Source organism: Rhipicephalus sanguineus, chromosome 10 (assembly GCF_013339695.2).
Source record: "Rhipicephalus sanguineus isolate Rsan-2018 chromosome 10, BIME_Rsan_1.4, whole genome shotgun sequence".
Taxonomy (NCBI): domain Eukaryota; kingdom Metazoa; phylum Arthropoda; class Arachnida; order Ixodida; family Ixodidae; genus Rhipicephalus; species Rhipicephalus sanguineus.
In genome coordinates this window covers 30,150,103-30,173,928 of record NC_051185.1, presented here as the reverse complement: position 1 = coordinate 30,173,928, position 23,826 = coordinate 30,150,103, and the positions used below count along the sequence as shown (strand labels likewise).

Sequence of the window (23,826 nt, the reverse complement as noted above, 5' to 3'; positions counted from 1 at the left end):
CAGTCGATCTGCGATCAAAGCGGCCATTTGCGACTAACTCGGTCACGCAACCGGTGCTATAGGGAACCCAAGCTCAAGTTTGGGCGCGACGATCGTGCGGCAGAGCTATGCGTTACTGGGGGCAGACGCTGACCGCCAAGGCGGTTTGTCGCCGGATTTGCCAGCGGCGACGGCAAGGACACGTGCGCGCATGCGCTCCTCATTCGGCCCAGAGCACTGCTAGTCAGCGATAGTTACATTGCGACGCACCACGTATGCAATCCGAGAGCTCTGCGCGTGCGCGGAAGCGGGGGCGGCAGTGCTGGGGCCGTGGATGCCCCCAGTTGTGATAAGAGCTGTGGCGCCGCTCGACGTTGCTTTGGAAGCCTGTAGTCGCAGGAGTGAGTGAGCCTTAAAGCAAAATTCTCGCTGGTTGACAAGACATTTTATTTACTACTACGATTTCTTAATTAAACAAAAAAAAAATATGTGCTCCATCCTGGCCCCCTTACTTATTAATATAATTAAACATTAATTAATAAGGTATAACTTGCGCATCGCTCCTCGGCGTATTCTAGAAACGGGCAGTCGTTCCCACTCACGTCTGCGTTCAACTTAGGCGGACCACCAGCGCACAAAACGCGGCTGTTCATTTTATATATAAAGGGAAGACTACGGCAAGCGAACACTGCAAAATATAGAATTCTTTAAGAGCTCCCAATCCCGATACGGCACTTCCTAATAATAAAATGATTCACCATGACCTTATACGAAGCGCTAAGTAATCGAACAAGGTAATGTCACGATGTGCAAGACGCCCGGCACGTTTTGCTTGAGCAAGGGCAATGGACACACGAAGGCGACAAGATGTGACATAAACACACACTTCATTCCATTCAACGAGACAGTTACACCCACAGAAGAACAGAAATAACTAGAAATAACTAGGTCCCCGAAACACAATAATTAACGTATCCTACCACGGCCAAGTTCTGTGCGCGCCCCTAATCACATTTGATCAGCTAACGTTCATAGGACGTAAAACGTCGGCCGCTTACGATGATCGCGCTGTCACCAGATCGTCGCTCACCGCGTCCGTCGGTACCGTCGTCTCTGCTGGTGTAGAACGGAGCTCCGCAAACGATGCCAGGTACACGCGTACGTCGTTGCCCTTTGGCCGAATGAGATTGGTGCCGGCAGGCACCCCTGGCACGCCTCAGCTCACTCTCGTCTGTGCACCGTTGGCGTGGCAGACGGGTGGCTGCAACCTTTCTTACCTTTTACTTGGGTCTTTCAGAGCTGCGCGTAGTAGCAACTGGACTAAACATCTACGGACGTACGCACAAAAACACTACAAAACTGACACGCTGACGAAGGCTAAAAAATGCGATCAGAATGCGTAATCCTGTAAGCGTAAAGATGAGTTGCTATAACATGCAGAGTAGACGAACACTCGATGTTACATTAATTATGTAATAAAACGCAATAGACATCTAACGGACCTCTTTAGAGGCCCACAATAAATCCCCTCGTACGAAATATGATTTGCTTGTAGTTGCCAATCGTCCATATATTGCCCTTCGGCATATAGCAAGCTGTAATCAGATCTGCAGTCGTATGCGAAAGCCTCAATAAGAAATTTCATTCGTGCACGATCCTCATAGACCAAAGATACATATAGACTTTACATACGTAATGTATAACCACGTTGACACGTTTCCCGTTTCGTACGATTCCCCGCTTCCAACGTCCGCGATATCGTTAACAAGCGAGATGTTTTAGTGAATTTGGACTGTACGTTTTCCCGGACAGTACGTTTTCTTTCGCATTTAGTTATTTTTTCAATGTATGAACGATGGTCAAGGAAATATATGTTAGATAAGACCCTCGGTGACAGGAGTAAGAGAGGAAAGGTTTATTCGACATTTCGGTGTGTGTGTGTGTGTGTGTGTGTGTGTGTGTGTGTGTGTGGCGTGTGTGTGTGTGTGTGTGCGTGTGCGCGCGTGTGTGTGTGTGTGTGTGTGCGTGCGCGTGTGTGTGTGTGTGCGTGTGTGTGTGTGTGTGTGTGTGTGTGTGTGTGTGTGTGTGTGTGTGTGTGTGTGTGTGTGTGTGTGTGTGTGTGTGTGTGTGTGTGAGAGAGAGAGAGAGAGAGAGAGAGAGAGAGAGAAGATAGAGGAGAGAGAGAGAGAGGACGACGTGGAGAAGCCGAAGCCAACGGCAGAGAAGACAACAACGCTAGGAGGTCAAAATAAAAGCTGGGGCGCAGCTGCTTGTCGGTGCGAAACTCCGATGGCGCGGCAGCGGGAGAAACAGCAGCCTTAGCGGCGCGGAATGAGGTCACCCAGCAGCAGCACAGCGCCGGTTATCGGCCTCCTCCATCGACACCGAACAGCCGTCGCCGTCGCGCATACGCGAGCACGATCAACGACGGCCGCTCGAGCTTAGCGAAGACGCGTTCGAACGTTCCCGCACATTACGTAGTTCATGGGTCCCAAACTCACCACAGCTAGCGGGCCACAGTCACGAAATTTAGTCCCGCAAGAGCCGGAACAGTGAATATCATAGGACAAGGGGGAGGGGGAGGGTTGTAGTTTATACAATACATTACCTAACGTTGCCATTTGAGAAGAGACCTTTCCGATATCTGACATATATGGGTCATTTCTGAAGGGGATTTGGCGCCAGGATTTCAACAACATATCGATACCTACCTCCAAAATTAGTGAAATCTGGACACCGATTGTCAAATATGCAGTTGTTTCCCGGTTATGTATCAGCACACGGTGACCGCACTGGGTCCTCACGGAAAAGAATGCTACAGACTAATCATGCCTGTGTAGCTCATGAGCACACTTAATAATACAAAAAAAAAGATTATTTGATACAGAGAAAATATGCGCAACTTTTCAACATTACATCCACGGTATAGTCTCCGTTCGGTTGAATGAACGCTTGCCAGTGCATTAATAACGTTACTTGTTGAATGCCCCAACGTACGTTTGACTTCAACACTCTACTCAAAGTCATCGACAAATGCGCTATTGGTGAAGGTGATGATCCCTATAAAATAACTATATTTGCTGGAAAATTGCAAATAAGCCCAGAAAAGGCGACTGGAAAATTCTACGAGCGACTCGGCGAAAAATAAAAAAACAATATCAGCTTATTATAAGCGGAACTGGCAACTCCGTCTGAGGTGGCCAGAGACTTAGCACACCAAGTTTCACGAAATTTCGTCGAGCCAACGTCGCCAAAACAGCCAAAATACGAAAAAATGCATTCTAAAATCCGGGACGTCATGCGCAGAGATTTCAGCGCGAAATTTAGAGATGAAACTTTCATCTCGATTTTCTCCTCTATTAATAAACCTATGATGATGAAATTAACGACATTAGAGTTCTCGGAGCACGATTTATCAATATAAACCTATTCTTCGTTTCACATTTGTATCCATTTAAGTCTACGTGCTGTAGTGTGGGAGAACGGTAAGCTGCCCCGGGATAATTCCAGAGGAACCATAAAAGTGTGTGTTTAGAAAAATTTATTATCACAGACGGTTAACATCAATAACAATTCAACGTAACATTTGCTTGCTAGACATACGTTTACGAGAATGACAAAACAAACTTCAGTTACATGGAAGCAGAACACGAAATGACGGAGGCAACACGTACAATCGATGTTTCACAAACATACACACACACAAATTTGTCACAAAAAGACGGATATACATATGTACATTACATGGCAAATAAAAAGCACAAATAAAACGTGAATATGTACATTTTGCGTATTTGCATGGTATTTCGACCGGCACCAAACGAGACATCAGCCTACCAAAACCAGGGAGGCCGAAATACAAGCTTCACGCGTCTGTCACAGACCAACACAAAAGGGCAAGACCACTGTCTGAGGAATTCCTCCTCCCCGAGAAAGACGAGCTCCTCTGACAGAACAGACAGAAGCTCCGAGTACAGTCGCTCTAGGATCGGGAAGAGAGCGCGACGGCGACGGCGACGTCAACGCACTGCCGTTGAAGCCGCCGACAAAAGGAACGCGAAGTGGGGCTCTACTGTTCCAAACACAGCAGAAGAACAAGTTCAATCCAACTATCTTTTAATGTTCACATCTAAACTCTGAAAGTATGTTTCATTTATATAGTCCGTGAGACAACTTTCCTAACCCAGCACCGAAGTTTATGTAAAGAAACTTGGAACAGGCAAGCAAGCCTTCAATTTTGTCAAATTGTCCCCATACATAGAAACACTTCTCGTAAGTATATCTTATACCTACCGTCGGTTACAACCTAAAAAATAATTATAATAATAACTTACAGGGTCCCATATGCATTCGCTCGAAGGCGAAAGTTTTTTTTTTTTTTCATCGCACTCGATGCGTGGTTCCTCCCCCGCCTCCCTCCGAGAACTTCCTGCCCATAACGTTGTTTTAACGCGGTAGCGTTAGAGAGCTCGTGTCGCAGAAATTCCGCTGTCGGCGTCGGCACCGTTGGTTGTGAGCGAAAAATCATCCGTGAGCGAAAAATCGAGAAAGTAGCAAATAAAATAAACGATAAAATCTTCGGTCCCAATGAGGATCGAACCCGGGCCGTTCGCGTGGCAAGCAGGTGTCTTACCACAAAGCCACCATGTTGCTTGCAGCTGCTTCGGACAAAAACACTACATAAATGTCATGTAGTGAAAGGAGTCTCGACGCATTTTGTTCGGCAGGTGTCACGACGAAAACGAGCCCATACGGTAGGCGCATTCGCGAGGCCATCAAACTACGTCGAAAAACGCCGGGATAGTGCAGCCATCGCCGCTAAATACACACACGAACTTTCAAACCGCTCTAAAAATGGACAACTATGTCCATCTAGAGGAAAACATATCAAGCCAACGCAGCAAACGCTAGATAATGTGCTGCCATCTGTGAGGCATTGTGAGAAATATGTCTCGACTTTTCATGGCATCCGAGAGGGCCGGCGCGCGGCGTATATCTTGGAGGCCATGCGACTCTTGCTTTAGATCGAAAGCCTGTAAAATTCGCGCGCGTGCGTGCGTGTGTGTGTGTAACAATACACATTAATATGTATGCACTTAGTGGTTGAAGTGCGCACTAGGGGCCGGATTTCGCTATCGCGTTCAACTCTTAAAGGCGAAGCTTAAGGGTCCCCCAATTTTTGCACTGCCTCCAGGACCGGAGGCATTGCAAACTCTGCCCACTTCACCTTATTTTGCATTGCCTCCGTGATCGGAACTACCTTTGGCCAAACGACGATGTCACGTGACGTCACAGTGACGTGACGTCACAAATTTCGGCGATATGTGACGTGATGATGATTTCTTGCATCACTCGCGCTGACGCCGACGGTCAATTTTCGCGTTTGATGAAGGTTTTATTTAGCCTTAATAAGTTCCACCCAGAAGCAATTGTCTCACCCTGCAATATCGCCCGCATAGACATTCCCTCCAATTACGTCGGCTTGCCTTCGTGACGTCAAGCTCTTTCTGCATGTTTGAGATATTATGCATTTACTCGTGCGTTTGTGTCATCGGCCTGAGGTGGAAAACTTGTCAACGACCCGGCAAATTTCGTCACAAACCCTGTTATCAGTACTCAGTAAAGCGAAACATTTCCGACGGAAACGACCAGAAATGGGGGCAAGTGAAGCATGGCGAAACACTTCATTTGCTACAGGCAACAACGACGGAGCAGACAACAGCAAGGAGACGAAGACGACCCGATTCGTGAACGCGCGAGCCCTTAAGTCACATCACTTTTGAACCTCACCCCCACCCCCCCACTCACTCCCTTTTTATTGACTGTGAAGGAGGTGTAAGCGGGGGAGGTTAGGGCGAAAGAATCGAGTTTTACGGCCTCAATTTCTCGTGATTAGCAATCGTGCAAGGCGACGGGTGTAAGCGTCAAGGAAGGTGTACGTACCATTGCGAGAGTCAAAGAATGCCTAGATGGAGGCGATGTTGTTCGGCAGAATGCTTTCTACGTGCTCCATGTTTCAAATGCCTGTTCGCGTCGCTTTATACATGAAACACCGCGATTCACCACCGCGCGTTTCGTATACAGCGAGTAGGACACCGATTCTTTCCGGATTACGCGGTCGCAGTGGAGTCGGCAGCTGCTGCACCGAACTGTGCCGACGCTCCGAGACGTTGGTTGGTTGGTTGGACCTTCGCAACCTGGCGCAACCCACTGTGGGGGATCGGCCATGAAACGGGCGGCACCTTATTTTTGAGATACAATTGTTTTACATTTCAAATATGTTTGTAAAAAGGATATGTAGGGAAAAACTCACACTAATATTCAAGGCTAGAAAAACATTAGAAATATATATATATATATTTCTTTTTTTTTTTTTTGAAGCCAGTATGAATGAAAAATAAAATGAAATTAAATAACCTAATAAGCAATTCGCTTTGTCTCCCGTAGAAAATCGCATACGGCTTCGAAAACGTTCCTGTGGCGTTTTACCCTTGCAAAGCTCCTCGATGTCGTCTTCCTTCTTACAGCTTGTTGTGTGCATGAGAGCGATTCCGGTTCGGCGTGATTTCAGTCACGTCTGTAGAAACATCTTCCCTAAGAAACTTATCACTTAGGCTATATAACTTATAGAAACTGAAAAATAGTTAACAAGCATGCTTCTTTCTTTAGACCTGTTGGAAGCTCGCTCCAAATACTTTCAAACGGGTTTTTAATTTGCAGGTCATATTGGGGAAGAGGGGAATTAGAGAGAGAGCTTATTAGATGGTCAAGCTGTCTATAGTGACATTCTATAGATGTCTGAATGAAGAAATATCCGCGGCATTTCTATACAAAGTCTAAGTAAATTTAGAGCGGTCTCAGGTGGACTGACAGAGCCTGGTCATCGTGAAACAAAATTGAATTCTGCATTAAGCGCGAGAAAAACCATCAAATATAACAACACGCAATTACAAGAAACCATAAATATAAATCAATATAACATGCAGGGTACACACTCATACACTCAACTGAGAAGAAAAAGAAGAGCATGGCTCCATTTTTAGGCAAATGCATAAATGACCGTGCAACTTTTGAACGCTTCACATGTTTCATTCGGCTTAATTCGTGCGCGAGCAAGATGGCTCACCCCAATGGGTCTTTCTCCAAAAAGCAGGCCATCAACTTTTGCTCGGCCACCAACTTTTGCATCAACTTTTGCTCGGCCCGTCGAGAGATAGGCGCTTATCTATGTAACGCAACGATAAGGAAACGTAACGCACAAAGAGGCGTAGTACTAGGGGTGTGACCGGACACCCGTCGTGAAGCGAGGCTGAAAAAGTGATTAAGAAAAGGTGTCCGGTGACGGACCCTGTCGCGATCTAATCCCTACGCGCCGAACTGGCATGGAGTGAAAATCCCGCTCTGAAACCCTGAATGGAGAAAGGCCCCGGCTCTTTACTGATAATGATCGCAAAGAAAAACAAATTAAAATTATAGTTTGGAACTGCCCGACGCAAACTCATGCTCTAATGGGGTGGGTGGAGGCTCCGCGCTAATTTTGACCATCCTGCCGGTTCTCTTAACCAGCATCTTAACAGCTAACCATACACTCACAGGCTGGCAAACTCACTCAGACTCAGATCGGGCAGTGAGTCTGAGTCCGAGTGAATACGGATGAGGAAAATTTTGGTGAGTATGAGTCCGAGTGAGCCCTTAAGCAAAATATAGTTCTTGGGTGAGTCTGCGTGAGCTCCACCTTGTACTGCCGACCTATGGCCCTATCTACTCATCAGCCTTATCGCCTTAAGTTTATACTCAAGTCTATTGACACATATCTCAATACACTAGCGTTCATGCGCCACCTCAATATTTATTGGTCAGAGGCGTGAGTTGGGGGGGGGGGGGGGGGGGGAGGATGCCAAGACCTCCCCCTGCAAACTCTTTCAAGGGAAGCTCTTGATAATATCTCGCACGAGTCGCGTATTTCCTAAGAATATCTTTACTGGACTGAAACCACTGATAACTCGTATTTGAAGGTACAAGTTCAAAAGGCATATCGTAGAGCACCGATCTTGGGAGATGTTCGTGTTAAAGAGCATTTACATCAGGATCGAAAATGCTGATTTTACGCTAACGGACTCACGATTCGACTCACTAAGGCTCGGGTCAAGCCGTGAGTCTGAGTCTGAGCGAGTCCGGCTAAGTAATATGTTGGTGAGTTTGAGTCCGACTGAGTACGGTTTAGAAGAAGTTTGGTGAGTCTGAGTCCGAGTGAACCCGGTTGAGGAAAATTTTGGCGAGTCTGCAGAGTCTAAGTGGGCCCGCAGAGCACAATATATTTCTTGGGTGAGTCTGAGTGAGCTCCAATTTTTTGCCGACCTATGCATACACTACCACCATCGTGACACCCATTAAATTAATTTGTCGTTCTCATTTAGTTGCAGTATCCCTGCACCCCCCCCCCCCCCCCCCGAATATTTCTGCATCTCACTTGGTGTTCGCTACTTCAGGGATCCACCTCTGACCACGCAACGATGTCATGTGATGACGTCGGGCGATGACGTCATCATTTGTTATTGTGAGGCGTAAAAAAAAATAGTAAAGCCTCTGCCCGGATGACGTCGCACACATTTCTGTGATGTACGAAGTCATTGCTGACGTCATGTTTCGTTTGGTACCGTTTGGTACCGCCGAAGAGCGCCATTCCGGACAGTGACAAACTTTTGTCAAGTTCCGCCGCTGGTCAACTCTGATTGGCCCAGAAAGCTGTTACGGCCTCCCTTAGTGGCTTAAAACGCCGCCATTACGAAATATGACTATACGGCAGAATATGACAGTGTTCAGAATAATACTTAGAACGAATAATAACAAAACTATTAAAACTTAGATCGCGAAAAGGAAGACGCGGGACAAGGAAATGTACACACACGACTAGCCCACCTATCCATCCTGTTCAGAATAGCACCCCGGATCTTTCGGATCATGAGAAGTACAAAGATTTCCCCTCGACATAACGACTGCAGTCCTAATAACAAGCAGCGTCCCCCAGACACCGAGCCGACGTCTTACGCTGCTTTAAAAGGGTATGGCACTGAGCTTGTTGGTGTGGCTTCATGACGGCGAAACAGCGCGAAAAACGACGACACAGAAAGAATAGACAGGACCTATCACTATCAACAATGCGTTTATTTGTGCGAACACGAGTATGTATATACGCTTTTCACAGGACAGGAGGGGAGGGGGGTTTTAGAAAACGCGCATGCGTCCTAGCCATGTAGAACGTGAGCTCAACGGCACAGATAGTTAATCTCTTTGTCGGTTAACGCCATTGAAGGTGAACTGACACTGCTTACACTGCTTGTTTCTTCCTGTCATGAGACCGTACACGCGCGCGGTGCGCTACTTGCATCCATGCCCTTTTTTGCTTCGAAGAAAAGGTGTCGGCGTCTTCTTGCACGGACGCTCAACTAGCGGGGCCCACGGCTGATCGAGACAATAGAGTGTCACCTCACAGCTGCAGCTTTGTAAGTTGTATAGCTGCACGCGCGCTCGGACGTCACGCCCTCCATGCCGCGGTATAGACCGAACAATTGCATCTTCGCGCACTCAATCTCGGTCAACGCTGCATGTGCGCCTACTGCGGCGGGGGGGGGGGGGGGGGGGGGGGGGGGGGGGGGCTTTGCGGTCGAAGCTGCTGCGGCAGCCGTAGCCGCTGCGGCTCACCGAATGACAAGGACAAAGGACACGCGTACATACAACGTTCGGGCTCCCCGCGCATCAATCACGATCAGCCGCCACCTGCGGCCCACTTCGCATCTCCTGAGGAAGTCGATCGCGAAGTTCTAGAAGTACGCAAAAAAAGACAATAAAAAACAGGAAGCATGGGCGTCCGGAGGGGGGCGGAGGGGAAGTAAAGAAGGACGACTGCCCCCTCCCCCTCTCCCCTTAATTTTGGACGATATTTTTTTCTATGAAGTAACAATAAGCTACACAGCTTGACTGGCACACTCAGGTCCCGCATATCCGTGTGAAACGCGTCCTTCAGGATTGCCAACCAACTTTGCACGTTACACACTGTATTGGCTAATTGACATAGTGCCGGTCATGTCGCGGCAGTGAGAAAAAAGGTTGCTTGTACTGGGTGAACGCTTGCAGTTACTCTTTCGTGACGTTTCATTTCATGCTTTCTGTGTAAGAGGTAAATGACTGAGGTTCTGTTAGGTCTTTCTTTGGGTATTTTTGCGGTATGCGTGATCCATAATTGGTGCGAGAAGTTGGAACGGTGAAAGTTCTTAAGGTCACTGATCGTAACGGGTGTGGGTATTTTGGTAAGCAGTTTTTACCGATGGACGCGATGTAATGTTATGCGTGATTCTGTACGGTAAAACGACAACGTGGTAATCATGCGCACCGTTTCACAGGAGCTATGTTAAGTAATGGGTAAGCGAATGTAATCGAATCCGTTCTTTTTACGCAAACTTTCTACGCGAATATAAGACTTTCTGCTAAACCGACCTTACTTCAGTACATCTAGGTCTAGACTTTCGCTATTGCAACGCGTGACCATAAAGGAAGAATTAAAGAAGTCATGAATTTTTTAATGCCTACCTGCCTACCGCTGTTTGTCGGGGAAATGGATGCCTGCATCTTCAGGCAGCTTAGAAGCCTGAAAAACACTCTTGCAGTCGATATTTAACCTTTTCAGGCGCCACCTATAAAGACCTGTCTTTAAATGCGTCAAATCTACACAACATTATTTCAAGGAACTCGATATTCTATTTTAACAAAAATAATGCCATAGTTCGTAGATTTATGTGTGTTATAGTAATTATTCCTAATTAAGTTGTAACTAAATATGTATTTATCCTGAAGTCAATCATGCTCTGTTTTTGCATAAATAAAATCAAATCTCAGGCTAGATATACAGCGCAAATTCTTGCTCGCTTATGTCAGTTTCGAGCAAACAAAAATTATACTTTTGTCGCGGCTCGCGGGAAGCGGCTCGTCGAACACCTCGTCGAGCATGGTACCGCCTTCAGCAAAATGTTCATATACAATAGTACACTGCAAAATGTAGTTAAATGGGGGCAAATTTATTACGTAGGATGTTCAATTCATCAAAAGGTCAATGTATCCTGCGCTTTATCAGCCACTAGACGACACAACTAGCGAAAATAAGTGGTGTACACAATTGTGTACAAAGCGTGTCAAAGGGTTAACGTAGAAAACGCCGCCTACAGCAAATAAACTGTACTCAAGTGCATTTCCTGTTCACCGAACACAAAAACAACAATCTCCGAAGTCAGACACGTTGTGGTGTCACCGGCACCGTTTTTTTTTTTTTTTTTGTTATCTGGCCGTCCACTTATCAGCGTTTTACTCTATGGACACTCAAGGCTTTTGGTCTTTCGAGTGGCCCTCCAAATGTTTATTTTTTTTTTTTTCATTTTTTCTAAAGAGCGCGTTTTGTCTCAGTACGGTCGCTGAACTGGGCAAAGGGCGTGTACGTGATATCTGCGATTAGAGGGACTATATATAGAAAAAAAAAATCAGTGCGCACCGTATTTACTCTGAAGTAGGTCGACTCCCACGTTTTGTGCGCTCCGAGAAATAAAAATTATTCGAATCTAGGTCGACCGATATTTTTTGACAAGCGGAAAAATTGGAACATCACACACCTTTATTTACAATAAGCACGCACAAAACCCATGACGAGTCAGAATTACCGAGCAAACGCGTGACCTTCGAGATCTGTATTTTCTCAACTGTTGGTGACAAAGAAGTGACATAGAGCTTTCATGGTTCTGTGAATGACGTCATTCTCATTACCACGATTTTATCCGTCGATAAAATATCTTGGCTGAGGAGTGTGCCATTGTGTACAGCTCCGGTGGCTTAGTCGGAACTGTAGACAGCAGCATTCACGACGATTTCCGAAAGTTTTCCAGATGAGCTTTCCTCGCGGACCCCGCGCCAGTGTCGTCCGGGCTTCGCTAACATAGATCGCGTGACCAGGGGGAAAGGGAAGGAGATCACGTGATCGACCGCGGAGAGGAGGCGTGACTGAAGTGTGTACTACAGTTGCGGCCGCGGTGGAACGCTACCAGCGCGGCAGTGCGTGCCATGCACAGCAGCCGCGCAAGCAACACTGCTTGCTTTCCATCGAAGCAGTGATAGTAATACGCGTTTTGAGCGAGTGTGCGGTTGGAATCGGCCACGGCCGCACCGGAACGCTACCGTAGCGTTCCAGCGTGGCCGTGAATGAGCATATCATCGCGCGGGATCTGAAGAACAAAGGAACAACACAGAGATCCTTAGTGAAAACATTGCCGAAACTTGGGAGTAAAGTGTAATGTAACGTGTAACGCCTGACGAAAGGGGTGACAGCTGCGCTGTACGACGGTTTTCACGGTGAGGAACTGGCTGGACTTTTTTTTATTAATTAATATTTTAATGTATACCTTATCTGTATTATAGTTTTACATGACGGTTTCTACGTCCTGCGTCCATCGTTGTAGACTGAAAGAAGTTAATTTTGAGGGCTCGTTTCTTTGTTTGACACAATTACCTCAATGAAACGCACAACCTCAATGAAATTTCAATGAAATTTCAATGAAACCTCAATAAGACTATTTTCTATGGCTACCCCGGAAAATGTTTATATTTTATGCCGACCGCAATAACTTTATCTGGAACGCTAGCTTACTCCCAACAGATGCCTTGTATTGAAACGAAGGCCCGCGCTGTTTTTTTTTTCTTTGTTTCCGAGTTCTGCTTTAGAGTGCCGTGCCTACGAATGCGCCTCTTGTACAGTCGTTCGCGCCGCGCTTTCATCACCGTAACTGCGCACACACGTGCAAGCACGCAAGGAGGAAGAACGAAGGGCGATCAAATCCGCATTTCTAGATTTCCTCCTCACCCACAACGGCGAAACAAAAAAAAAGAAGGAAAGCAACGCTGGAACAAAAAAGAAATAGAATGCGCGAGCGGCAAATACCGTTCCCGGCGTTCCTTTCTCATTTCTTTATCGACTTTTGTTTTAGCGAGGCGTCGGCGGCGGCGTATGAAGCGGGTATTCGCATCACGCAGGCAGGCCTGGAATACCGATCGCCACTAAACGGAGCGGCTATACAGACGCCTTCTCGCTTACATAGAACAGTGTGAGAAAAGAAAGTGCGCCTAAAGGAATGCATCGATGTTAGGCATCTACACGCTGAACGTTTACAGCAAGGTCTCCAGATGTATCGCAAGCAGTTTAATCTACGTTATGAAACACGTGTACAGCTTTAAACAAGAAAACACACACAGAGTTGGTGTCAATTGACCAATTAAGGAGAGCAACGCGCTTCAGATGTGTTACTCCGCGATGTCGCCGTCTGCACCTGTGGAGAAAAACAGACGGCGTGAGAAAAAAAAAGGTCGTCTGCTTGATTCGAGCAGACGATGAAGCAGACGACGTTGAGAAAAAAAAATAATATAAAATAAAATAAAATGCGAGGCATTTCACCATTAAGAATGTTTATCCGCGTTCTTAAAGAGACGGAAAACAAGAAAGGGAGGCAATAAAAAAGATAAACTGCCTGCAGGCTTTACGATGCATTGCTCAAGGTAACGGTCTAGTATATCCACTCAAATCGGTACCGCGTACCGACCTGAACCCATACGCGTCGATGAACTAACAACACTTTCCTATCTGGAAGAATTTCTGGCTCGTTGCACGCAGCGATCTCCTTAAGTGAGATTCGTAACGACGATTTAAAAGAACCGTTTGGATCTCGAATAAGCCACGTGCTCGAAGAGATAAAATGTATTTACCAGCTACCGATACCATGATGAAAGAAATATACTGCGGCGGCGCCTGGTACCACACGATGTAAGCCGTGCACGTATACCGACCAACTAACTGCGCCTATTCCAGGCAAGCAGTCAAAAATTCGTGCCACAAAACGAAAATTGCTATCAGAATCGCTGGCGCTTTTATTGTGTGCAAATATGAAATGTGTATCTCAGTACTGATATCTATAATTCTAATTGTGTTCGTATTTAACGTCACAAAACCACGATATGATTATGAGGGCCGCAGTAGTGGAGGGCTCCGGGAATTTAGACCACCTGGGGTTCCTTGACAAGCACCCAAATAAGTACACGGGCCACCAGCATTTTCGCCTCCGTCGAAAATGCGGCCCCCACGTACGGGATTTGATCCCGCGACCTTCGGGTCAGCACTCGAGCACCATAACCAATAGACCACCGTGGCGGGTTCAGTACTGATATCAGGATCTACGATAAAACATGCCTGGACGTTGAAGTCATTGACATAAAAACCGGCTTCATAAACATGGAATTGCATGTCGAAATTAACTATCTTAATGGGGTACTGACACGAAAATTCTCCACTGCCGTTTCTTTTTTTTTTTTTCTTGGGAGGGGGGGGGGGTCAAATGAAAGGCCAATAGGTCAATGGTCTAAACAAATGTGCTGGTTAGCATGGGTGCGCCCTGAAAACTTAATTGCGACATGTTTTTAAAAGCTCGTTTCGGTTCTCACTGTACCCTGACGTCACGACACGGTATGAGCTATTCGTCACGTGATCGCGCAAAATATCGTAGCGTAAATTTCCCCGGCCGCTCCACTCTGTGGCTCCGTTGGCGACGCACAAGCGGCCATTTTGTATTTTTCGGCACATGACGTCATCTAAACTAGCCATACTTGTGTGTGAAGTCACCAGAATCGATACTGTAACCTGACGACATGCTAGCCTCGATGTCAGTGTGTGAGCCATGCGAAAGTTGGAGAATTGGCATTAAAATCAAAATATCAGCATTCCCTGAGATCCACACTTGCTCAGAGCCGTCTCTTTATGCAGGAGATTTGTATAGCACTCAGGCCCGTAGCCAAGGGGAGGGGGGGGGGGCTTCCCGAAATTTTGATGACACATGGTGTTTTATCGAAAATAAATCATGAAAATAGGCGTTTTTCTACGCCTGTAGCCAGGAAAAAAATTCCTGGCTACAGGCCTGATAGTACTGTAAACTCAGCTTCTGGGTCGCGGCACCTAAGCCACTGTATAGATTTCAGTCGTCGCTAACTTGCGTGCTTTAGAAGGCACGCGCGGCACTTCCGTTTCAGAGGTGGATGCACACGAGCTTGCACCAATGGGCGCGCACTCGAGAGGGACGTCATGAGACGGACGGCCGGCGGCCCCGCCTTCGGAGAATAATGTCGAATGCATGAGCGGGACTATTTCTTTAGTCGCGGAGGCGATCGAATGCCATGCTTCGGTCGCTCTCCTAGCTGCCCTCTTAAGTCATACGCGACTGCATAGTGAAAGAAGTCATTGATATAAAGAATTACTTGAAATGTTCCCTGAAACATCTGGTGTTTAGGACAGATCAGGGACGGAAGATGAATCGTGCCCACCTATCCGTCATTTTGGAGCCCTCGTTGCCTTCACAGCGCCCTTCACAAGTGAGATATCGCAGGTGTTCGTTCAAAAAGGTGCGATGAACATTTACGCACCGCAAAATAACAGGGCGCAGTGGCTGCAGGCGCGGTATAGGGCCTCAAGAAAGCATTATATGCCCAATGAAGGGAAGCGGAAAATCTGGCGAGCGTCCGACGAGCTACTACGCGATGGAGAAAAAAATTAACACGTGACCAAGTGATGCCGTCCCGTGGGTTTCGGCGCCCGATTCGAAAACTGCATGAGTTGACCCGATTTGTGGGCATGACCAAGTGATCACGTCCTGTGACTACGTGAGAACCGTAAGTTTCAAGGTCACATGATGAAGCGATAATGTCACGTGACATAGTTACGTCACTACGCCAAAACCTTAAGTTGAAAGGTCGCATGAACAAGTGATGTTCTGTGACATAGTTACATGACTACGCAAGAACCGTAAGTTGCAAGGTCACATAACCAAGTGGTGACATCATGTGACAGCGACGTGGCTACGCAAGAACCGTAAGTTGCAAGATCACCTTACAAACTAATGACGTCATCTGACAATGACACGTGACGTCGCCAGAAAGCAGCTGTTCCAGAAAGGTTCACGCGATGCCCTACTTGACGCCCCGCCCCCTTAGGCTACAAAGCATCATTTTAAATAAATGTTCAAATCAACCAATGTTCAAATCAACCAGCGTTTTCGTGAACGTAATGAATCGAGAAGTTATTGTTTGGATTCAAGCGTAGAACTTGCGAACGCTATATGGCAGTGAAATGTCATGTGGCTGAGAATGAGTTGTGAAAGAAGGGGCTCGTTTGTTTGAGACACAATCAATGAAGCCTACAAACATTTAAGGCAAGGAAAGCATAGCGGACATTACTTGTTGTTCCTAACTGTAGTGTAATGATTATAACCTAAATTGAAATGAATTGACTAGTGGACGAAAAAGCACACTTGGCGTCGGCGGGATCCGAACCCACAACCTCAATTCGAATGCTGTGGCTTCGGATCCCATCGACGGAAAGGGTGCTTTTTCGTCCACTTCAGTTCCCTTAAATTTAGGTCATAACCATAACCATAATCACAGTTAAGAACAATAAATAATGTCCCCCATGATTTCCTTGCCTTAAAAGTTTGTAGGTTTCCTTGGTCCAGAATTAGTTCTACAAATACACGTTTTTTTTTTTTTTCTTATATGCGACTACCAATCTTATAACGTACCCCAACCCCGATTTGCCAAGGGCAGGATCCTCCAAACTGCCGTTTTTACTCGCATAGTATGCTGGCTCTCGTTAGCACTGGTTACACAAATTGCCAGTGTTGTAAAACCTTGATTAGCGTGGGCTAAATTTTGGCTAAATATAAATCAATCGATCGACTGAATTGATTGATTGATTGATTGATTGATTGATTGATTGATTGATTGATTGATTGATTGATTGATTGATTGATTGATTGATTGATTGATTGATTGATTGATTGATTGATTGCCAGGCTTCGCTTCTCGATGGATACCTTAACCGTGCCTGGAGGAGAGGAACGTTTGTGCGCGTAACATTGGCCGTTTTAAACTCTCCTGTGACGCATGCCTCCTGCAAGCACATTTGCAAGGTATACAGTATACGTCATAATTAATCATTTTTCGAATTAGCGATGTACCCACTAGGTGCCCCTAAGGCAGTACGCGCACCTACGCAGCTTTGCGGATGATCTTGCTGTAGACAATGATTAATCATGCCTGTGAAGCACCACCCATTCGTTGTGCAATTCACACCGTGTGACGACCAAGAACACCTGGGTTCGATTACGGCTCGAACCCATTATTACTATTAACATCCTTCGCGATTTTTCGCTCCCAGCCAACCGCACTCACGCCGGAATTTCTGCGAGAAGGGCTTTTTAACGCTATCGCATTAAAACCACACACTGCACCTTGACAAATTGCCGCACTTCTACAGAATCAAACAGCAAGTTAGCCGCGATACACCTTTAAACAATATGGATGGATGGAAGAACTTTACTGTTTGTCCGGCCGATTAATGGTCCGGGCTCAGGTCGTGCAATAAAACATTCGGCAACTGTCAGACTCTAGTAACACAACAAAGCGAAAGCCTGGCTGCCCGCATGTAACACAAATGAGCTCCAACGAGCAAGTACGTATATTTTGCATTAAACCCACACTTTAGACGCCTTGTGCGAGCGCTTTTGCCTTTGTATACATTCTTCAAAAGTGCGCAGACTTTTGCGAAGTACCCACTACGCGTCTCTAAGGCAACACTCGCACCTACGCAGCTGCACACCTTGTTCATGCTGTGGCTGATGATGATGAATTATGGCCGGAGCCCTTTGTAATGAACGGGAAGCTCTACACCGCTCACTGGTTACGTAATTCACATGGCGTGACGCCTGGTGCGATAGTAGTGCTACACAATATTACATGCGTTAAAGTGACTCCTTGCCCGACATGATGACTGTGTGTGTGTGTGGGGGGGGGGGGGGGTATTTCTCCAAAGCCGTTTCAAGCACTGGCGAGGCCCATGTGGTAGAACACTTGACTGCCTCGCAGAATACTGGCGTTCGATTACGACTCGAATACTGATTTTTATGAAGGTCATGTGGGTTCTTTGTACCGCATGCCGCGTCTAACGTACCGAAATCACCCATATGATGATCAGGCACGCCGTAGTGGAGGGCCCCTGAAATTTCGACCCCCTGGGGTTATTTCACGTGCCCCTAAATCCGAGTACGCGGGCCCCTAGCTTTTCGCCTCCATGGAAATGCGACCAGCCAGGTTCGAACCAGCGACCTCCGGGTTCGACCATCTCAATTTGTGCTGTAAAAAAAAATTCGGGAGCTCTAGCCCTATCGGGAAAATGGGGGCAATTAAGCGAACGAAACCTGACCGGTGCGTGACTGGCGCACTGCTTTTTCTTTATTTCTTTCTATCACATTGCTCCTTAGGCATAGAGTTTCCTACAATACTTACTAGAGGGAACTCTGGCGCTAGTGTCTATGGGAGCTGCAACGCATGGCGCTTCAGCCAGCATGGGAATGATGGGTAGCCCACAGATTTGTCTGAACTTCGTTCTTTCGGCTCCGTTTGGCTCCGCGTCGCCTGCATCCGCTTTGTCGCAAAACGAAGTTCAGCGAAAGTCAGCAGTTCCACTTCAGCGCTTTAACCTTTTTAGGCTCACCAATTCAAATCTGGTCATGAAGTTCACAACGATCTATTCTTTTATCCGAAAGAAAACCAAAACATAGCAATAAACAAAGCCACAAGTGCGCTCGAAGCCCGCAAGTACGAAGGCTAGGCAAATCCGTGCACTACCCATCATTCCCATGGTGGCTGAACGATCGCAGCGCCAGCGTTCCCTCTAGGTAATTGTAGGAAACTCTATGGCTATAGGCAACAACGACGCTCACGTGTTCGTATCCAGGCAACAGTGAAATGTCGCAAAGTGAAATGACAAGTCACCTCGATAAAAGATCACCACGCCAAATCAGAAACGGCAAATCGCCTACAACCCCATGATCGATTCAGCATCGACTATTGTAAAACGGCGTATACAAATAGGCAGGTCACCGGCGCAACTTCGAAGGCCGCGTTACTGTACACTCTAAGAAAAAAAAAGAGTACGAGCGACTCCTTTCGGGGAGTCTTGACTTGCCACGTACATGACTCTCATTAAAGAGGCACGTCAACTATCTCGTGGGTCACACGACTCTCAGAAGAGAGTATAGTGACCCACAAAGAGAGAGTTGACGTGCCTCTTTAAAGAGAGTCATATACGTGGTAAGCCAGAACTCTCAAAAAGAGAGTCATACACCCTAAGAAAAAATCGAGTATTTGGGGAGTATTTCTGTCACACAACTATAATCGTCATCCACCTCGCGTAATTTCCTCGCATTATCACCGCGCTCCAGGCACTTCCCGGTCACGAACGGCGCGCGCGTTATCAGCGTGACAAAGCATTCTTGATAGGAAGGTGATGAGAGCCGGGTTTTCGAGAAAGGAAACGCGAGCAAGCCAGATGACGATTATTGTTGTGTGGCAGAAATACTCCCCAAATAGTCGATTTTTTCCTAGAGAGTACGTGGCAAGCCAGAACTCTCAAAAGAGAGTCATAGGACTCTCTTCTTCTTCTTCTTCTTCGAGTGTACGCTCGCCGACGCAGGGTTTATCGCGCATGACGCCGAAATCTGTGAGTTACAAGAGCTTCGCTTAAAAAAAAAATCTCAGCTTCTGTAAATGATTCAGCTGAATATTTCGATCCTGAAAAGGATAGCGCTTGCGAACACGGACACGCAGGAAAGCACGTTGACACGCAAAAGCACTTCCGTCTTTGTGTCCGTGTGACCCGCCACGGTGGTCTAGTGGTGATGGCGCTCGACTGCTGACTCGTAAGTCGCGGGATCGAATCCCGGCTGCATTTTCGATGGAGGCGAAAATGCTTGAGGCTTGTGCACTTAGATTTAGGTGCACGTTAAAGAACCCCAGGTGGTCGGAAATTCCGGAGCCCCTAAATACGGCGTCTCTCATAATAATATCGTGGTTTTGGGACGTTCGACCCCAACAATTAGTATTATTATTTGAGTATGTGTACCTTCCTGTAGTCCGTGTTCACAAGTGCTACCCTTTTCAGAATGACTTTCCAACTCGCCTAAGAAACAGCACTCTTAAAAATATTTTGGAGTATATCGGTATGCCTGCCAAAGAAGATTTTTCTTCCTTCATTCTGCAAACAACGCTCTTAAAACGCTCGGTTCATTTCCTGTACGGATTTGGACGAGCGCCGCGTATGCCTCAAGCCACGCGCAACGCACGAAAGGTGTACGTATACGGCCAGCGGATAGCAGAGATAACCAAGCCGACTGTATGGGCCTGCACACACACAAACACACGTGCGCGTGCCAATCTTACGTGTTTGTGTTGGCGCGGCCCTTATCGCGTGCTAGCTACCTGTCGCGTGACGCCGACGCAATACAAAAATAATAAAAAAAGAAAAAGGCTGGCGCGAACGTCCGTCCCCCGACATAAGGGTTGAGTGCACCTCTTTCCCATCTTTTATTTATCCATTTGCTACGGGGAGGGAGGGTGGGGTCTAATAATTGTTGGAGTATAACGTCACAAAACCCCGATATGATTATGAAGGACACCGTAGTGGAGGCGTCCGGAAGTTTCGACAACCGGGGATTCTCCAACTTACACCTAAACCAAAGTATACGCGCCTCAAGCAATTTCGCCGAAACGCCCGTCTCGTCAAACAGGGTATAATGCCCTCACCAAAGCGATCGTGTGTAGCAAAACATTTACACCAGAAGTGATACCTTGACGTTTGACCTTGATGTAACCTGTATTTGTGTATTGCGAATGATGTTCTTTTCTGTTCTTATTACGTTACCCTCTCTGTAAGCACTCTCGCAAGAGAGTTGACAGTATTGTGAAATAAAATAAATAAATATATACCGGAACTTTAAAGGCCAACTCCGGTGATTTTTCGAGCTCGATGGATCGCAATGAAATTCGCTGGGTACGTTCCTTTGCACGTTTCCGTCATTTATGCCAAATTACAGGCTTGAGACATGCGGAGATTATTTGCAAATGAATTTTAAAGATTGTCTGCAAACGCCCTCCTGGCTTCCCACAATTACTGGCAACATTGCGTCTGTGACGTCAGTATTGGTAAGGCGGCGGAAGTGACGCAGCCGAGGGCACCGCTAACTTCGGCGCTTCGGCCGCTACAGCGAGAGTCTGCTGTGCACAAGGCGACAGACAGCGTTGGTTTGGCCGGCGCTTCGCTGGTCGTCCCGGCTGTCACAGTTTTCATACTCCGCGCCGGCGTCACCGGCATGCCTTGCACGATTTCCGGTTCGTTCGTAACAACATCTACGTCATACGTAGACAGTACACTCGGTTGGGTTTCGGTTTCGGTGTTGCGCTTTTTTGCTTATTTAAAATTATTCTCCAATTTGCCGAGTATTTCTGCTATCGGGCCCGTAACAGGAGCGTCTCAGGAACATAAAAGCACCATTACTTTGACATGGCCAAAAAATCGCCGGAGTTGGCCTTTAAGGTAACGTGAATGCTTAATTCACCATTACTGAGGGTTTGCTATAAGGTCTCTTCTTGCCGACAGTACAACATAGATGGCGACAAAACGTTAAGTAGCGTCTCCAAATGAGGACGCCGCGTCGCAAAGGGTTATCGTACGCGATGGAATGCAAAACAACATATCAACAACTGTGACAAAAAAAAAATAAGCGATTACGAAGAGGAATGACGACAACGCGCTTGGATAAACGAAAACAACACATCAAATTGACAGGTCGCGGAAAGAGGGACAGATTGAAAGACAGAAACAGAAGCGTAAGAGCCGCGCATACATACAAGTTGTTGCGTGGTGACGTTCTAAGGAAGAAGGAAGCGTAAAATAGAAATAGAAAAGAGAGAAGGCGAAGGGGGGGGGGGGGGGGCGAGGATGCAGCGAACGGTAGTCGCGCCAACTCGGGAACCAAAACAAACACGACCGCGCGCGCTTATGGATATTCGTGCGTAGAAAAGAAACATCAAACCTCAACCCCCCTCCCCCCCCTCTCTCTCTCTCTCATTCCACCACCCTTTCTTTGTTTTGCGGAAGAGTCGATGCGAACACCGTCGCAACCGCAAAAGAACCGAAACCGCAATCAGCTAGAGTTATAGTATGCAGTTTCGTCGTCGCTGCATTCGCTTCTACTGAGCTTCGCAGGCCCGAGCTGCTCGGAATGAAGAGATATAAGAAGAATGCGAAAGCCGAAGGTGGCGAGCAGCATAGCTTTAAAAAAGAGAGAGAGAGGAGGATATGTAAAAAAAATGAGAGAGACCGAAACACGCGTGTAATTGCAACTACGCAAGCGTGCGTGCGTACATAGCGGCGCCCTGCGCGCGCCGGCAAACACTTCGACATAACGCCATAAACGAAACAACAAAATAAAATCACAGTCGACGTGAAGCCTGCCGATCGTGCATTTGTCGCCATTTCGACGGCTCGAGAGGCAGGCCGGCAGGCAAGCAGCGCTTAGCCAAGCCGCCGAAATATCGAGCCCGCGCTGTGTAAGCTGCCTTGTATGTCAAAAGAAGGCCGGCCCAAAGAGCCGGCCGCCCGCTCTCTAGGCAACATTTTGATCTTTTTCCCGTCTCTCTCTTGCCACGAGCATCAACGCTAGCTCTCCGATCAAAGTCCACGGTGTGAATGAACGTTTTTTTTTTTGTTTTGTTTTTGTTTTTTTCGGGAAAGCGAGAGAATAAGGAGCTTGCGCACTCCGTGAATATCTCGATATGTATAAAGCGCCGCACGATATATCGTTGAATCGTGCGCAACGCAGGACCTGAAAATGCGACGGCCAACACTGACTTCTCCCTCTTACCTTTATATTTCGGTGTCCCAACCGGCCTTGTGTTGTTGTTTTGCTAGCCGCCTGTCCCTCTCTCCTTTCTTGGTCTCCGATGCCTCAAACACTTCACGACTCGTTCCTACGGTTCGCAGCAGCTGGTAGAAGTAGCGGCGCCCGTAGGTTTTTTCTTTTTCTAAACGGATGAGAACATCTCTCTCACTCACTCAAACGCACAACGACGCCGCCGAAGAAGTCAGCAGGGCACAGTCGCTGGGATTCCGCATTCCGAGGCAGCAACCGGAGCACACATTCGCTGGTTTCGGGCACACACACCGCACACGCGAAACCAACACGTACGGGCACCCTTATTCGAGCAGTAGCGGCACCTTTTTTTATGCAGCGCGAACACTACGAACCCACAACCTCCTAAAGCTAGCCACACGCACACCAACACACCACACAGGCAAACGAAACAGCCAGCGGCCACCGAGAAGGCTAGCCCGGGTCTTCTTTGACGCTCCTCTCCGGCGCGGGCTGCTACCGTCGGCGAGGACCGAGCGAGCGACGCGACGGCGGCGCGCCTCCCTCACCTCCGTCCCGCACGCGAGGGGCGCTGCTGTCGCGGCGAGAAAACGGGAAGTGACGCTTTTCCCGGTGCTTCCGGTTGTTTGACTGTGCCGCCATCTGGTAGCTGTGTACGCAACCAAAATCGGTTTCGGTATCTCAACCAAGTTTCGGTTTGCAAACAGTGTTGTGATGTTATTTTAGTTTCAGTTTCACTCCGTTCTTTTTCCCCGATAGAGGGTATTGTGTATGCGTCTTTGTCGTCTATATATATGCCTGTAGGTTTTGTAATAAAGAGAAATTCGATTCCATGTTTCGGACTGTTTGTGGTCGCTCTTCAATTACTACAATGGCGACGAGGATGGGCCACATACCCACGCGGCAAAACAACGTGTGAACTAGCATATCGGCGATAACTTATTCTGAGTTATACTTCGTTTCACGCGTCAGGTGCAAGCTGTCGAAGCTATGCCAGAAGTTCGGT

General features: G+C 47.2%; 1 long non-coding RNA gene across 1 annotated transcript in view; it reads right to left on the bottom strand.

The window, feature by feature from the left end:
• The window catches only part of LOC119407326 (uncharacterized), a 261,752-nt gene extending 238,386 nt beyond the window's left edge, over positions 1–23,366 (bottom strand). The window contains exon 1 of the long non-coding RNA XR_005186677.2: positions 22,812–23,366. This is a non-coding gene — a long non-coding RNA (uncharacterized LOC119407326). The remainder of the gene's footprint in view (positions 1–22,811) is intronic.
• Positions 23,367–23,826: the final 460 nt, after the last annotated feature.